An 18207-nucleotide genomic window follows, 5' to 3' on the forward strand; every position below is an offset into this window, starting at 1 on the left:
AAGTGTTAACATAAAGTGGTAGTCTCACACCAAGTGTTAACATAAAGTGGTAGTCTCACACCAAGTGTTAACATAAAGTGGTAGTCTCACACCATGTGTTATATAAAGTGGTAGTCTCACACCAAGTGTTACATAAAGTGGTAGTCTCACACCAAGTGTTATATAAAGTGGTAGTCTCACACCAAGTGTTATATAAAGTGGTAGTCTCACACCAAGTGTTACATAAAGTGGTAGTCTCACACCAAGTGTTATATAAAGTGGTAGTCTCACACCATGTGTTATATAAAGTGGTAGTCTCACACCAAGTGTTACATAAAGTGGTAGTCTCACACCAAGTGTTATATAAAGTGGTAGTCTCACACCAAGTGTTATATAAAGTGGTAGTCTCACACCAAGTGTTATATAAAGTGGTAGTCTCACACCAAGTGTTATATAAAGTGGTAGTCTCACACCATGTGTTATATAAAGTGGTAGTCTCACACCAAGTGTTATATAAAGTGGTAGTCTCACACCAAGTGTTATATAAAGTGGTAGTCTCACACCATGTGTTACATAAAGTGGTAGTCTCACACCAAGTGTTACATAAAGTGGTAGTCTCACACCAAGTGTTAACATAAAGTGGTAGTCTCACACCAAGTGTTAACATAAAGTGGTAGTCTCACACCAAGTGTTATATAAAGTGGTAGTCTCACACCAAGTGTTATATAAAGTGGTAGTCTCACACCAAGTGTTATATAAAGTGGTAGTCTCACACCAAGTGTTATATAAAGTGGTAGTCTCACACCATGTGTTACATAAAGTGGTAGTCTCACACCAAGTGTTATATAAGTGGTAGTCTCACACCAAGTGTTAACATAAAGTGGTAGTCTCACACCAAGTGTTATATAAGTGGTAGTCTCACACCAAGTGTTATATAAGTGGTAGTCTCACACCAAGTGTTATATAAGTGGTAGTCTCACACCAAGTGTTACATAAACAGTAACACTGAGGTATTTCAGTGTTAAGTAACAGTTCAGCTCAGTCAATCAGTCAATCTTAACCCTTTGAGGGTCGAGAGGCCCTCTCCCAAACTCATTTTCAGGGTACAAAATTTTTTGAAAAAAAAAAAAAAAAAAAAAAAAAAAAAAAAAAAAAAAAAAAAACTTATGAAATGATAGAGAATCTTTTTCTGATCACAATGGCACCGAAAGTATGAAAACTGATGGAAAACTTATGGAATTATGCTCTTGTGAAGTTAGCAGTCTTGAAGTGGGTAATTTCGCCCACTTTGAGCCCTATTTTCGGCCAATTCCAATGTTGCAGCTGACTAAAATCATAGCTATTTCCCTAGAACTCCATTTGTTCTATCGATTGAGTACAAGAATCCGCCCATTTACCGATTTCAACTACCCAATAAAGTGGGCAGAAATTGGCAATCTGGGCAATTTTACACAAATTTCAAAAGATGCCAATTTCGAAACAGGGTCCAGAATAAACAAGACAGACATTCATGGCACTAAAATAACATTTTATCTGTTCATTAGTCATGTCTCTAGGTCCCTCTTACATTACTTTTGCTTTCCATTTTGAATTTTTATTCTCACAGAAAATAGGTTTTCTGTTATGTATACTACTGCATTAATGTAAAAATGGTATAAATAATATCAGTGTACTTGTGAAAGAATATCAGGCTCACCAGTTGACGTGTAATGGATGTGTGGCTTGATTTGTTTACTCCTGAACATCGGCAAAAATCAGTCATTTTTGCTACTTTGAGCTCAATTTCAAGGTGCGTGTCATCGTGAAACCAATCAAAATCATCTCTATTTCTGTAATATATCTTCCATTCTATCAAATGAGACCAAGGAAATGAGACTACACCCATAAATACCATAAAAAAATACACTAGAAAATCACCGTTTTAAACCAAAAACACAGTCGGAGTTTTTTTTCTCTCATTATGCACAGCGTGCTTCAGGATTTTTTTTATACTGCGAACACTAACCACACAGACCCATTCTTTCATATGTAGGCCTGCCAGCTTTCTTCCACCAGATTTGAAGGTGTTAGAATTTAGGCATACAAGTACGTGGCCAACCCTGGCTGCAATGACATATGTACTTGTATGAGACCAACCCTCAAAGGGTTAAGCAGGATCTTCAAGTTCAAGTGAATATAAAGTGGAACCTTGACTTGCAAGTTTAATCAGTTCCGTGACCTAGCTCGTAACTCAATTTACTTGTACATCAAATCAATTTTCCTCATTTAAATTAATTGAAAAGCCATTACTCTGTTCCTGCACTCTGGAGACAAGACAAAATACTTGAATATAATGCTATTATCAACTGTACGGCTTATTTATCTGTCACAATTCATCAAATATGACATAATAAACAATAGAATTAACACAGAAACATGATATATACTCTAGAATAAATAAAATAGGCCATAATACGGTGGCAGAGGCAGCAGCAGAAGCGTCTGCCATTTCCTGTATAACTTTGACTATAGTATCTTCCCATGCTCTTATTGTAACAGAAAATGGAGTATTTGTGAGGCTAACTGCAGAAATATTGTACAGTGGACCCCCGGTATTCGATGGCATCGGTATTTGATAAATCCGGTATTCTATACATTTTAATGCAAAAATTTCGCTTCGGTATTCAATCTGATTCGTACGAGACGTGTCCACGTGTGGCCTGAACTGCCCCGTGTGTGCCAGTGTTTACAAGCCAGCCAGTGTGAGCGCATCTAAGGATACATTCGGTACATTCCATATTATCGTTGTTTTTGGTGCTTGTTTCTGCAAAATAAGTCACCATGGGCCCCATGAAAGCTTCTAGTGCCAACCCTGTGGTAAAAAGGGTGAGAATTAGTATGGAAATTAAGAAAGATTTTGAAGGGTTTGGGGATAACCCTGAGAAGCCTATGCCAGTTGTGGAATCCATTGTGCCTACTTCAAAAATTAAGGAAATGTGTGCAAAGTGGGTTGAACTGCAAACCTTTATGGATGAAAATCACCCTAACACAGCTATTGCAAGCCGTGCTGGTGACTATTACAATGACAATGTTGTGGCCCATTTTAGACAAATCGTAAAGGAACGGGAGGTACAGAGCTCTATGGACAGATTTGTTGTGCGACAGAGGTCCAGTGACTCTCAAGCTGGTCCTAGTGGCATTAAAAGAAGGGAAGTAACCCCGGAAAAGGACTTGCTACCTCAAGTCCTAATGGAAGGGGATTCCCCTTCTAAACATTAACACCATCCACACTCTCCCCTCCTCCCATCCCATCAATCATCACCAGATCTTCATTAAAGGTAAGTGTCAATTATTCTATTGTTATTATTTTATTGTTATTGTTGTTATTGTAATTATTCTATTGCATTAAACTTAATATTTCATGTGGTAAAATATTTTTTTTCATACTTTTGGGTGTCTTGCACGGATTAATTTGATTTCCATTATTTCTTATGGGGAAAATTTATTCGCTTTTCGATATTTTCGGTAATCGATGAGCTCTCAGGAATGGATTAATATCGAATACCGGGGGTCCACTGTATATAAAAACATAATAAATCATAATACACTACAGAATGTAAAGAAATATTAACCCTTTGACTGTCGCGGTCGTATATATACGTCTTACGAGGTACTGTGTTTAACGTATATACAGTTGTCCCTCGTTTTTCGTAATTAATCTGTTCCTGGAGCCGTTACTATAAACGAAATTTACGATTCACGAATCAATTTTCCCCATAAGAAATAATGTAAATACAATTAATCCGTTCCTGACACCCAGAAGTATTAAAACAAAAAAAATTTTAACATGAAATATACATGTAGTACATAAACAATACAATGGGAAATGATGAATGAAACATTAACAGCATAACACTTACCTTTATTGGAGATTCTTCTTAGTGTATGGGAGATTGGAGGAGGAGAGACAGTGGATTGTTTATAGTTTGGAAGGGGAATCCCCTTCCATCAACACCTCAGGTACCATTTGCTTTTCTGGGGTTGCTTCTCTTCTCTGTTTCTTAATGCCACTAGGACCACCTTGAGAGTCACTGGAGTCCTGTCTCACAAAATAACTGGAGAGAGCTCTGTTTCTGGCGTCTCTTTAACACTTCCCTAAAATGGCCCAAGACTTTGTCACTGTACATGTTGCCAACCTGGCTTGCAACAACCTTGTTAGGGTGATGTTTCTCCATAAAGCTTTCCATCTTACCCCACATAGTAAAAATCTCTAATTTCTGAAGAAAGCACCTTCTTCCATCTCTCTTCCTCCTCCTCTGCAGCAAGATTCTGAGCTGCGATGTGTTGCTCTTCCTGCTGAAGCTCTTGCAGCTCCTCAGTGGTGAGCTCTTCATTGTGGTCTTCCACCAATTCTTCCACATCCTCCAAACTCATGTCCAACCCCATGGAACTCCCCAGTGCTACAATTGATTTTACAACAGACATAGACTCATTAGGGTCAGTCCCAAATCCTTCAAAATCCCTCTTGTCGACACAATCTGGCCACAATTTTCTCCAGGCAGAGTTCTAAGTCCTGGTGGCCCGGTGGCCTGGTGGCTAAAGCTCCCGCTTCACACACGGAGGGCCCGGGTTCGATTCCCGGCGGGTGGAAACATTTCGACACGTTTCCTTACACCTATTGTCCTGTTCACCTAGCAGCAAATAGGTACCTGGGTGTTAGTCGACTGGTGTGGGTCGCATCCTGGGGGACAAGATTAAGGACCCCAATGGAAATAAGTTAGACAGTCGATGACGCACTGACTTTCTTGGGTTATCCTGGGTGGCTAACCCTCCGGGGTTAAAAATCCGAATGAAATCTTATCTTATCTCTTATCTTATCTAGTCACTTCCTCCCAAGCCATACCTATAAGGGTTATGCAGTGGAGGATGCTGAAGTGTTCTCTCCAAAATTCCCTTAGGGTCAAGTGAGTGTCTGTGGTCACAGTCAAGCACCTGTGAAACATTGCTTTTGTGTAGAGTTTTTTAAGGTTTGCAATAACCTGCTGGTCCATGGGTTGGAGGAGAGGAGTGGTATTCGGGGGCAAGAACTTTACTGTGATGAACCCAAACTCCTTGAAAATTAGGTCATCCAAGTTTGGAGGATGAGCAGGTGCATTGTCCATTACTAGCAGGCATTTGAGATCCAATTTCTTTTCCAGGAGATACTCCTTCACACTAGGGCCAAACACTTCAATGAACCACTCGACGAAAATTTCCCTCGTGACCCATGCCTTACTATTAGATTTCCAAAACACACACAATTTACTATTCATAAAATTGTTTTTCCTGAACACTCTGGGATTTTCAGAATGGTACACTAGTAATGGCTTCACTTTGAAATCCCCACTAGCATTAGCACAGAACATGTGGCCCGGTGGCCTGGTGGCTAAAGCTCCCGCTTCACACACGGAGGGCCCGGGTTCGATTCCCGGTGGGTGGAAACATTTCGACACGTTTCCTTACACCTGTTGTCCTGTTCACCTAGCAGCAAATAGGTACCTGGGTGTTAGTCGACTGGTGTGGGTCGCATCCTGGGGGACAAGATTAAGGACCCCAATGGAAATAAGTTAGACAGTCCTCGATGACGCACTGACTTTCTTGGGTTATCCTGGGTGGCTAACCCTCCGGGGTTAAAAATCCGAACGAAATCTTATCTTATCTTATCTTAACATTAGCGTCAGCCTGTCTTTCATAGGCTTGTGTCCTGGCATTGCCTTTTCCTCTTGTGTAATGAAGGTCCTCTTTGGCATTTTCTTCCAAAAGAGGCCTGTTTCGTCACAATTGAACACTTGTTCAGGTTTCAGTCCTTCAGCCTCTATGTACTCCTGGAATTCATGCACATATTTTTCAGCCGCCTTGTGGTCCAAACTGGCAGCCTCACCATGCCTTACCACACTGTGTATGCCAGTAAGGTTCTTAAATCTCTCAAACCAGCCTTTGCTGGCCTTAAATTCACTCACTTCACCACTATTTGCAAGCAATTTCTTTACCAAATCTTCATGCAACTGCCTAGCCTTTTCACAAATAATCGAAGTCATAAGAGTATCTCCTGCTAATTGTTTCTCATTTATCCACACCAATAATAACTTCTCAACCTCTTCCAGTACTGGTGATCTCATTTTTGTCAGCATAGTTACTCCCTTTGCAACAACAGCATCCTTTATTTCCTTTTTCTTGGCCACTATGGAACATAAGGTTGTGTAGGGTTTCTTATACATCCTGGACAGTTCGGCCACACTTGTACCACTTTCATATTGTTCAATGATGGTTTTCTTAAATTCAATCGTATTTCTCACCTTCTTTACCACTGGCTTGGCACTAGGAGCTTTCTTTGGAGCCATGGTAGTTTATTTAGTACTTGCAAGCACTAAAATAAATGGAATATTATGAAATATTTCGCTGGAGCACGAGAGGGGACCTTCGCTCACTGGTAAACAATGCCAGACTGGCTGCCGCCCCGGCTCATGCCGTGGGTACGCATTCCGGACAAACTACGACTCGCGAGTCGACCTATGAAAAGCGAGTCCATGTTTATACGAAAATACCCCTATGATTGGCGAATTTTACGATTGCCAGGAACTACGAAAAGCGGGGGACCACTGTATACTCATAAATTCTAGTGGCTTCAAATCAAGCAGGAGAAAGCTGGTAGGCCGACATGTGAGAGGATGGGTCTGTGTGGTCAGTGTGCACCATATAAAAAAAATCCTGGAGCACGCAGTGCATAATGAGAAAAAAAAAACTCCGACCGTTTTTTTTAATTAAAATGCCGACTTCGTGGTCTATTTTCGTATAGTATTTACGGTTGTATTCTCGTTTTCTTGGTCTTATTTGATAGAATGGAAAACATTATAGAAATAGAGGTGATTTTGATTGATTTTACTATAATAAGAACCTGGAAATGGAGCTCAAAGTAGGGGAAATGTTTGATTTTTGCCAATGTTCAAAAGTAAACAAATGATGTCATTGTCCAATAAATGTCCAACTAGCCATTCTAATATGCAGTCACGAATGGGTTGATGTTATTTATACAATTATTACAGTATTGCAGTAGTCTGCATAACAGTAAATCTTCTATTTTTTGTTTGAATAAGAATTCAAAATAAAAAGCAAGAGTAACATCAGAGGGGCCTGGAGACATGACTGATGAACAAAGAAAATGTTATTTTAGAGCCAGGAATGTCTGCATTGTTCATTCTGGATCTTATTTTGAAATTGTCATATTTTTTAATTTTCGTGAAATTGGCCAAATTGCAAATTTCTGACCACGTTATTGGGTAGTTGAAATCGGTAAATGGGCAGTTTCTTGTACTTAATCGATAGAAAAAATGGAGTTCTAAAGAAATAGCTATGAGTTTGGTCGACTGGAACAATGGAATTAGCCGAAAATAGGGCTCAAAGTGAGCGAAATCGCCGATTTGTAAATATCGCCGAAGTCGCTAACTTTGCGAGAGCGTAATTCCATCAGTTTTCCATCAAATTTCGTGTTTTTGGTGTCATTACAATCGGGAAAAGATTCTCTATCATTTCATAAGAAAAAATCATTTTTTTTTTTAAATTTTGCGACACCAGGAGACACCTCAGGATTGGGGGTTGCGACAGTCAAAGTGTTAACCCTTTAACTGTCGCGGCCGTATATATACGTCTTACGAGGAACCGTGTTTGATGTATATATACTCATAAATTCTAGCGGCTTCAAATCAAGAAGGAGAAAGCTGGTAGGCCCACATGTGAGAGAATGGGTCTGTATGGTCAGTGTGCACCATATAAAAAAAATTCTGGAGCACGCAGTGCATAATGAGAAAAAAAAAACTCCGACCGTTTTTTTTAATTAAAATGCCGACTTTGTGGTCTATTTTCGTATAGTATTTATGGTTGTATTCTTGTTTTCTTGGTCTCATTTGATAGAATGGAAAACATATTATAGAAAAAGAGATGATTTTGATTGATTTTACTATAAAAAGAACCTGGAAATGGAGCTCAAAGTAGGGGAAATGTTTGATTTTTGCCGATGTTCAAAAGTAAACAAATGATGTCATTGTCCAATAAATGTCCAACTAGCCATTCTAATATGCAGTCATGAATGGGTTGATGTTATTTATACAATTATTACAGTATTGCAGTAGTCTGCATAACAGTAAATCTTCTATTTTTTGTTTGAATAAAAATTCAAAATAGAAAGCAAGAGTAATATCAGAGATGTCTGGAGACATGACTGATGAACAAAGAAAACGTTATTTTAGAGCCAGGAATGACTGCATTGTTCATTCTGGACCTTATTTTGAAATTGTCATATTTTTTAATTTTCGTGAAATTGGCCAAATTGCAAATTTCTGACCACGTTAATGGGTAGTTGAAATTGGTAAATGGGCAGTTTCTTGTACTCAATTGATAGAAAAAATAGAGTTCTAAAGAAATAGCTATGAGTTTGGTCGATTGGAACAATGGAATTAGCCGAAAATAGGGCTCAAAGTGGGCAAAATCACGGATTTGTAAATCTCGCAAAGGTCGCTAACTTCGCGAGAGCGTAATTCCATCAGTTTTCCATCAAATATAATTTTTTTGGTGTCATTACAATCGGGAAAAGATTCTCTATCATTTCATAAGAAAAAATAATTTTTTTTTTTAAATTTTGCGACACCAGGAGACACCTCAGGATTGGGGGTTGCGACAGTCAAGGGGTTAAACTGCTATATAAAGTGTATATGAACTTACACACTTGGAGCAGAGATAGTGGGGGATGTTGAGGGTGGGGGATATTGAGGGTGGGGGATGTTGAGAGTGGGGGATGTTGAGGGTGGGAGATGTTGAGGGTGGGAGATGTTGAGGGTTGGGGAGGTTGAGGGTGGGGGAGGTTGAGGGTGGGAGAGGTTGAGGGTGGGGGAGGTTGAGGGTGGGGGTTACTGAGGGTGGGGGATGTTGAAGGTGGGGGGAGGTTGAGGGTGGGGGAGGTTGACGGTGCAGCCTATGATGTCAGTGGCCCTGCAAACCTTCAACAACAACATTGTTTTGTTTAATCACTGAACTTAGTGATACAATTTGTTGTTTTAGTCATTCAACTTAAATGATACAATTTGCTTTGTTTAATCACTGAACATAACTGATACAGCTTTAGTATCTACATATCATAGATGTACTAAGCTGGTATTGCCTGGCTAAGTCCATTGAAATCATCATCTTTTTCTTCTCAGCAATGTCCTTTGCACTTATTTTCTTAGGACCCATGGTAAGAGAAAAAAAAATTTGGCCAAATGACTGTAAAAAAAAATGCAAGCAAGCATGAGAGAACTGCTCCCACAGCGATGTAAACACGTGTACTGCTTATTGGATGTTTTGGCATCAGCTGTGCCAACTAGCGGCAGCATTCTGAATTATCATTATTTACATATTATGTATTATTATTATTGTTAATAATTTAGGGAACTGAAGCTCTATCATTATTATAATAATAATAATAATTATTATTATTATTATTAATTTAGGGAACTGAAGCTCTATCATTATTATTAATAATAATAATATTATTATTATTATTATTTTTTTATTTTTTTTTTTTCAACAAGTCGGTCGTCTCCCACCGAGGCAGGGTGACCCAAAAAAGAAAGAAAATCCCCAAAAAGAAAATACTTTCATCATCATTCAACACTTTCACCACACTCACACATTATCACTGCTTTTGCAGAGGTGCTCAGAATACAACAGCTTAGAAGCATATATGTATAAAGATACACAACATATCCCTCCAAACTGCCAATATCCCAAACCCCTCCTTTAAAGTGCAGGCATTGTACTTCCCATTTCCAGGACTCAAGTCCGACTATATGAAAATAACCGGTTTCCCTGAATCCCTTCACTAAATATTACCCTGCTCACACTCCAACAGATCGTCAGGTCCCAAGTATCATTCGTCTCCATTCACTCCTATCTAACACGCTCATGCACGCTTGCTGGAAGTCCAAGCCCCTCGCCCACAAAACCTCCTTTACCCCCTCTTTCCAACCCTTTCGAGGACGACCCCTACCCCTATTTCCTTCCCCTATAGATTTATATGCTTTCCATGTCATTCTACTTTGATCCATTCTCTCTAAATGATTATTATTATTATTATCATTATTAATTTAGGGAACTGGAGCACAGATCCAATTCTCTAGATCAAGACCCCCTCACCAGCGTCAAGGTTCCTCGACGCTGGTGAGGGGCTCTTGATCTAGGGAATTGGATCTGTGCTATAGTTACATAAATTAATAATAATAATAATAATAAACTAATAATAATAAAATAATAATTATTATTATTATTATTATAATAATAACAAACGCCGCCAACTCAGTGCACTGTTTACCTCGCTGTGGGAGCAGTTCTCTCATACTTTGCTTACATTTTTGACAGTCATTTGGCCAATACTGACAATACTGAGAGGAAAAAGAGGATGATTTCCATGGAATTAAAGCATGAAATCATAGATAAACAAGCGAGGTGTCCAGGTTTTTTGTTGATGGGGAAGCGGGGGGAGATGGCTCGTAACTCAGAGCAAAAAAACGACCCAGAGGTGGCTCGTATCTCAAAAAACTCACGCATTTGGACACTTGTAAGTCAAGGTTCCAGTGTATTTGTTAAGTCATCCTGCCTTCCTCATTTACCTAACCATTAAAAACAGCAGTAATAAAATCCTTTATCACTATAAGACAGACAACATGGCAGACTAAGAGTAATGAAACCTCACCTATGATATTTGTGCATGGGGAGCCACCACAGCCAATAACAACTGTACAAATGATCACCAGTCTACTGCCACACAACACACTCCAGTCTAATGCCAGACAACACACTCTAGTCTACTGCCAGACAACACACTCCTCCCACTTCTCAGTCTATTGCCATACAACACACTCCAGTCTACTGCCACACAACACACTCCAGTCTACTGCCACACACACTCCAGTCCACTGCCAGACAACACACTCCACCACTCTTCAGTCAACTGCCATACAACACACTCCAGTCTACTGCCACACAACACATTCCAGTCTACTGCCACACAACACATTCCAATCTACTGCCAGACAACACACTCCTCCCACTTCTCAGGCTATTGCCATACAACACACTCCAGTCTACTGCCACACAACACACTCCAGTCTACTGCCACACACACTCCAGTCCACTGCCAGACAACACACTCCACCACTCTTCAGTCTACTACCAGACAACACACTCCACCCCTCTTCAGTCTACTGCCAGACATCACACTCCACCACTCTTCAGTCTACTACCAGACATCACACTCCACCACTCTTCAGTCTACTGCCAGACAACACACTCCACCACTCTTCACACTACTGCTAGACAACACACTCCACCACTCTTCAGACTTCTGCTGGACAACACACTCCACCACTCTTCAGACTACTGTCAGACATCACACTCCACCACTCTTCAGTCTACTGCTAGACAACACACTCCATTACTGTTCAGTCTACTGCCAGACATCACACTCCACCACTGTTCAGTCTACTGCTAGACTACACACTCCACCACTCTTCAATCTTCAAAGACCTAAATCTTCTTGATATACGTAAGATTCACTTATTCTGCTGTGCATACTATATGAAGATGAAAATAAATTCTGATATCGATCCTGTCCTTAAAATCTTGATAGTTGCAACGCAATTCACAGTCATAATACTAGACACAAAAATCTGTGATGTTCCCCGTGTCTGGCCTAATCTTTGTCAAAACTCAGTGTGCATAAAAGGACCTAAAATTTATAAGTCTCTACCTGAACACTCCAGAGTCTATCTGCCAGCTGCTTCAATGTCAAATTCAAGTTTTTTATTTCTTTGTATAGTGTATAATGTGTCATTTACATGTTATAAAATATTGTTAAGCATAAAGAAAGCCACTATTATATCTCAGCATTTCAGGCAGACTAATACTAATGCTGACACACTACTTATAATGAGACATTGGTTATGGAGTCGCAAATTTTAATTATTCGTAATTTTACATTATTGCAAAAGTGAAGTAGCCAAAAATTTTACAATTAATAAGATTTATAGTGGAGAGGTAGCAAAATATAAAGCATTACAATTAGTATAGTATACTATATTACAACAGTACAATTTGAAGTGTGTATTAATATTTTAGATTTATTTAGTGATTTTAACCCTTTGACTGTCGGGGCCGTAAATATACGTCTCACGAGGTGCCGTGTTTGACGTATATATACTCATAAATTCTAGCGGCTTCAAATCAAGCAGGAGAAAGCTGGTAGGCCCACATGTGAGAGAATGGGTCTGTGTGGTCAGTGTGCACCATATAAAAAAAATCCTGGAGTACGCAGTGCATAATGAGAAAAAAAACTCCGACCGTTTTTTTTAATTAAAATGCCGACTTTGTGGTCTATTTTTGTATAATATTTATGGTTGTATTCTCGTTTTCTTGGTCTCATTTGATAGAATGGAAAACATATTATAGAAATAGAGGTGATTTTGATTGATTTTACTATAAAAAGAACCTGGAAATGGAGCTCAAAGTAGGGGAAATGTTTGATTTTTGCCGATGTTCAAAAGTAAACAAATGATGCCATTGTCCAATAAATGTCCAACTAGCCATTCTAATATGCAGTCATGAATGGGTTGATGTTATTTATACAATTATTACAGTATTGCAGTAGTCTGCATAACAGTAAATCTTCTATTTTTTGTTTGAATAAGAATTCAAAATAGAAAGCAAGAGTAACATCAGAGGGGTCTGGAGACATGACTGATGAGCAAAGAAAACGTTATTTTAGAGCCAGGAATGTCTGCATTGTTCATTCTGGACCTTATTTTGAAATTGTCATATTTTTTAGTTTTCGTGAAATTGGCCAAATTGCAAATTTCTGACCACATTAATAGGTAGTTGAAATTGGTAAATGGGCAGTTTCTTGTACTCAGTCGATAGAAAAAATGGAGTTCTAAAGAAATAGCTGAGTTTGGGCGACTGGAAAAATGGAATTAGCCAAAAATAGGGCTCAAAGTGGGCGAAATCGCCGATTTGTAAACAGCGCCGAGGTCGCTAACTTCGCGAGAGCATAACTCCGTCAGTTTTCCATCAAATTTCGTTTTTTAGGCGTCATTACAATCGGGAAAAGATTCTCTATCATTTCATAAGAAAAAATAATTTTTTTTTTAAATTTTGTGACACCAGGAGACACCTCAGGATTGGGGGTTGCGACAGTCAAAGGGTTAAGTTAATTGGGATTTCTTGAGTAATTTCAAAATGGTTGAATGATTTCAAGCAAATTATAGTGTTGGTATAGTTAATTTGGGAGATGAGATGATTTATAGCCCTTTCAGGGACAAGAGGCCCTCTCCTAAACTTGTTCTCAGGGGTGAAAATTTTTCAGAAAAAAAAAATATATTTTATCTTATGAAATGATAGAGAATCTTTTCCCGATCATAATGACACCAAAAGTATAAAATTTGATGGAAAACTTACGGAATTATGCTCTCGCGAAGTTAGCGGTCTTGACAATGCTTACGCATCGGCGATTTCACCCACTTTGAGCCCTATTTTCGGCCAATTCCAGTGTACTAATCGACAAAAATCATATCTATTTTGCTAGAACTCCCATTTTTTCTATTGAATGAGTACAAGAAACCACCCATTTACCGATTTCAACTATCCAATAAAGTGGTCAGAAATTTGTAATTTTGCCAGTTTCACATAAATTTCAGAAGATGCCAATTTCCAAACAGGGTCCAGAATAAACAAGACAGACATTCCTGGCACTAAAATAACATTTCCTCTGTTCATTAGTCATGTTCTCAGGCCCATCTTACATCTCTTTTGCTTTTCACTTTAAATTTTTATTCTCACAAAAAATAGTAGATTTACTGTTATACAGACTACTGCATTAGTGTATAAATGGTGTAGAAATGGTATAAATAATATCAGCGCTCTTGTGAATGAATATTAGACTCACCAGTTGACGTGTATTGGACGCTTGGCATGATTTGTTTACTTTTGAACTTTGGTAAAAATCGAACATTTCTGCTACTTTGAGCTCAATTTCAAGATACTTTTCATTGTGAAACCAATCAAAGTCATCTCAATTTATGTAATATGTCTTCCATTCTACAAAATGAGACCAGGAAAACTAAAATACAACCATAAATACCATACAAAAATACACTGCAAAGTCGGTTTTAAACCAAAAACACAGTCAAGAGTTTTTTTTTTCTCATTGTGCACTGTGTGCTGCAGGATTTTTTTATACTGTGCACACTGACCACACAGACCCATTCCTTCATATGTAGGCCTACCAGCTTTCTCTCACTAGATTTGAGAACGCTAGAATTTAGGCGTTCTAGTATGTCACTAACCCTGGTGCGTAAGCCGTACTGGTACGTTGGAAACCGTGAAAGGGTTAATTTTAGCCCTAAATTGATTGGCAGGCAAGGGACCTTTTTGCTGGTTCAGGCAATGAATTTTCTGATCTTAGGGCCCCTTATGTGTATTGTAATTTTGCATGTGGTGAGACAAACACGAGGAATGTCGTAGAGACTTTTGTGCCTGTGTGTATTGTGCTGTAGCTATCATGGAGAAGTTTGAGAGGAGGGTTTATACTAGAGTTAAATGTTCTATATATATAGTAGGCACAATAATATGAGTGTATATTTTGTTTATTAACCCTTTCAGGGTCCGTCCCGTAGATCTACGGCTTTACGGTGAGTGTCCAAACCGTAGATCTACGCCATGAGCTCAGCTCACTCTGATAAACTGTGAGTGGTACATTTGGGCCTAGATATGAGAGAATACATCTATGTGGTATGTGTGCACCACATAAAACAGATCCTGCAGCACACTGTGTATAATGAGAGAAAAAAACTGAAATCATGATTTTTCGATTAAAACAGCAACTTTGCAGTGTTTTTTCGTATGTTTTTTATAGTTGTATTTGCGATTTCTTGGTCTCATTTGATAGAATGGAAGACATATTACAGAAATAGAGATGATTTTGATTGGTTTTAGCACTGGAAATGGCTTGAAACTGAGCTCAAAGTAGCAGAAATGTTAAATTTTTGCCGATATTCAAGATTAAACAAACGACCTCACACATCTAATACACGTCAGCTGGTGGGTCTAATATACATTCACAAATATGGTGATGATATTTATACAATTATTACAGTATTGCATAACAGTAAATCTTCTATTTTTTGGTGTGAATAAAAATTCATTATGTGAATAAAAAATCAAAATGGAATTTATTTGTAAAGCCTCAAAACATAACTAATGAACAGAGGAAATGTTAGTTTAGTGCCAGGAATGCCTACATTGTTTATTCTGGACCCTATTTTGAAATTGGAATATTTTGAACTTTGTGTTAAATTGGCCAAATTAACAATTTCCGATCACTTTATTTTGTAGTTGAAACAGTTGACTTGGCGATTTCTTGTGCTCAATCGATAGAATAGAAGTAATACTAGTGAAATAGCTAAGAATTTGGTTGATTGGAATAATGTAATTGGCCTAAAAGGGGAGTCAAAGTCGGCAAAATCGCCGATTCGTAAATATCGCTGACACATCAAAATTCGCGAGAGCATAATTTCGTCAATTTTCCACCAAATTTCGTACTTTTTGTTTTATTACCTTCACAAAAAGATTCTCTACGATTTCATAAGAAAACATAACAAATTTTTTTTTTGAAAATTCTTGGACACTGGTGCGTGACTCCAGATTTGGGCCTTGGACCCTGAAAGGGTTAAATAAGTTGAAGCTCTGGAAGTGCGGAGGGGTGTGTTGTCTGGCACACCAATTGATGATCATCCACACAGCAGCTTTAAAAACACCTCCTCTCCTTAATGTCTTCCTAACAACAATAAATATGTAGAACAATTTTTTCAACTTGTATTGTCCCTGTTCTTGTCTGTCATTCTTTCAACTTGTATTGTCCCTGTTCTTGTCTGTCATTCTTTCAACTTGTATTGTCCCTGTTCTTGTCTGTCATTCTTTCAACTTGTATTGTCCCTGTTCTTGTCTGTCATTCTTTCAACTTGTATTGTCCCTGTTCTTGTCTGTCATTCTTTCAACTTGTATTGTCCCTGTTCTTGTCTGTCATTCTTTCAAATTGTATTGTCCCTCTTCTTGTCTGTCATTCTTTCAAATTGTATTGTCCCTCTTCTTGTTTATCATTCTTTCAACCTGTATTGGCTCTGTTCTTATCATTCTTTCAACTTGTATTGTCCCTGTTCTTGTTTATCACTCTTTCATCTTGTATTGTCCCTGTTCTTGTTCATTATTCTTTCAACTTGTATTGTCCTGTTCTTGTTTATCAATCTTTCTACTTTTATTGTCCTTGTTCTTATCAATCATTCTCTCTACTTTTATTGTCCCTGTTCTTGTACCTAGGTTACTGTTCTTGTCTATCATGTACCTAGGTTACTGTTCTTGTCTATAATGTACCTAGGTCACTGTTCCTGTTTATCATGTACCTAGGTCACTGTTCCTGTTTATCATGTACCTAGGTTACTGTTCTTGTCTATAATGTACCTAGGTCACTGTTCTTGTCTATCATGTACCTAGGTCACTGTTCCTGTTTATCATGTACCTAGGTCACTGTTCCTGTTTATCATGAACCTAGGTCACTGTTCCTGTTTATCATGTACCTAGGTCACTGTTCCTGTTTATCATGTACCTAGGTCACTGTTCCTGTTTATCATGTACCTAGGTCACTGTTCCTGTTTATCATGTACCTAGGTCACTGTTCCTGTTTATCATGTACCTAGGTCACTGTTCCTGTTTATCATGAACCTAGGTCACTGTTCCTGTTTATCATGTACCTAGGTCACTGTTCCTGTTTATCATGAACCTAGGTCACTGTTCCTGTTTATCATGTACCTAGGTCACTGTTCATGTTTATCATGAACCTAGGTCACTGTTCTTGTCTATAATGTACCTAGGTCACTGTTCCTGTTTATCATGAACCTAGGTCACTGTTCTTGTCTATCATGTACCTAGGTTACTGTTCTTATCTATCATGTACCTAGGTTACTGTTCCTGTTTATCATGAACCTAGGTCACTGTTCTTGTCTATCATGTACCTAGGTTACTGTTCTTATCTATCATGTACCTAGGTTACTGTTCCTGTTTATCATGAACCTAGGTTACTGTTCTTGTCTATCATGTACCTAGGTTACTGTTCTTATCTATCATGTACCTAGGTTACTGTTCCTGTTTATCATGAACCTAGGTTACTGTTCTTGTCTATCATGTACCTAGGTTACTGTTCTTGTCTATCATGTACCTAGGTTACTGTTCTTATCTATCATGTACCTAGGTTACTGTTCCTGTTTATCATGAACCTAGGTCACTGTTCTTGTCTATCATGTACCTAGGTTACTGTTCTTGTCTATAATGTACCTAGGTCACTGTTCCTGTTTATCATGAACCTAGGTCACTGTTCTTGTCTATAATGTACCTAGGTTACTGTTCTTGTCTATCATGTACCTAGGTTACTGTTCTTGTCTATAATGTACCTAGGTCACTGTTCCTGTTTATCATGTACCTAGGTCACTGTTCCTGTTTATCATGTACCTAGGTTACTGTTCTTGTCTATAATGTACCTAGGTCACTGTTCTTGTCTATCATGTACCTAGGTCACTGTTCCTGTTTATCATGTACCTAGGTCACTGTTCCTGTTTATCATGAACCTAGGTCACTGTTCCTGTTTATCATGTACCTAGGTCACTGTTCCTGTTTATCATGTACCTAGGTCACTGTTCCTGTTTATCATGTACCTAGGTCACTGTTCCTGTTTATCATGAACCTAGGTCACTGTTCCTGTTTATCATGTACCTAGGTCACTGTTCCTGTTTATCATGAACCTAGGTCACTGTTCCTGTTTATCATGTACCTAGGTCACTGTTCATGTTTATCATGAACCTAGGTCACTGTTCTTGTCTATAATGTACCTAGGTCACTGTTCCTGTTTATCATGAACCTAGGTCACTGTTCTTGTCTATCATGTACCTAGGTTACTGTTCTTATCTATCATGTACCTAGGTTACTGTTCCTGTTTATCATGAACCTAGGTCACTGTTCTTGTCTATCATGTACCTAGGTTACTGTTCTTGTCTATCATGTACCTAGGTTACTGTTCTTATCTATCATGTACCTAGGTTACTGTTCCTGTTTATCATGAACCTAGGTCACTGTTCTTGT

General features: G+C 38.5%; 1 protein-coding gene across 2 annotated transcripts in view; it reads right to left on the reverse strand.

Annotated features, from left to right (window-relative positions):
* LOC128686047 (CDK5 and ABL1 enzyme substrate 2) overlaps positions 1 to 18207 on the reverse strand; it is a 145521-nt gene that overhangs the window by 33409 nt on the left and 93905 nt on the right. The gene's annotated exons all lie outside the window — the stretch shown is intronic.

The sequence above is a fragment of the Cherax quadricarinatus genome, chromosome 9 (genome assembly GCF_038502225.1).
Source record: "Cherax quadricarinatus isolate ZL_2023a chromosome 9, ASM3850222v1, whole genome shotgun sequence".
Classification (NCBI taxonomy): Eukaryota; Metazoa; Arthropoda; class Malacostraca; order Decapoda; family Parastacidae; genus Cherax; species Cherax quadricarinatus.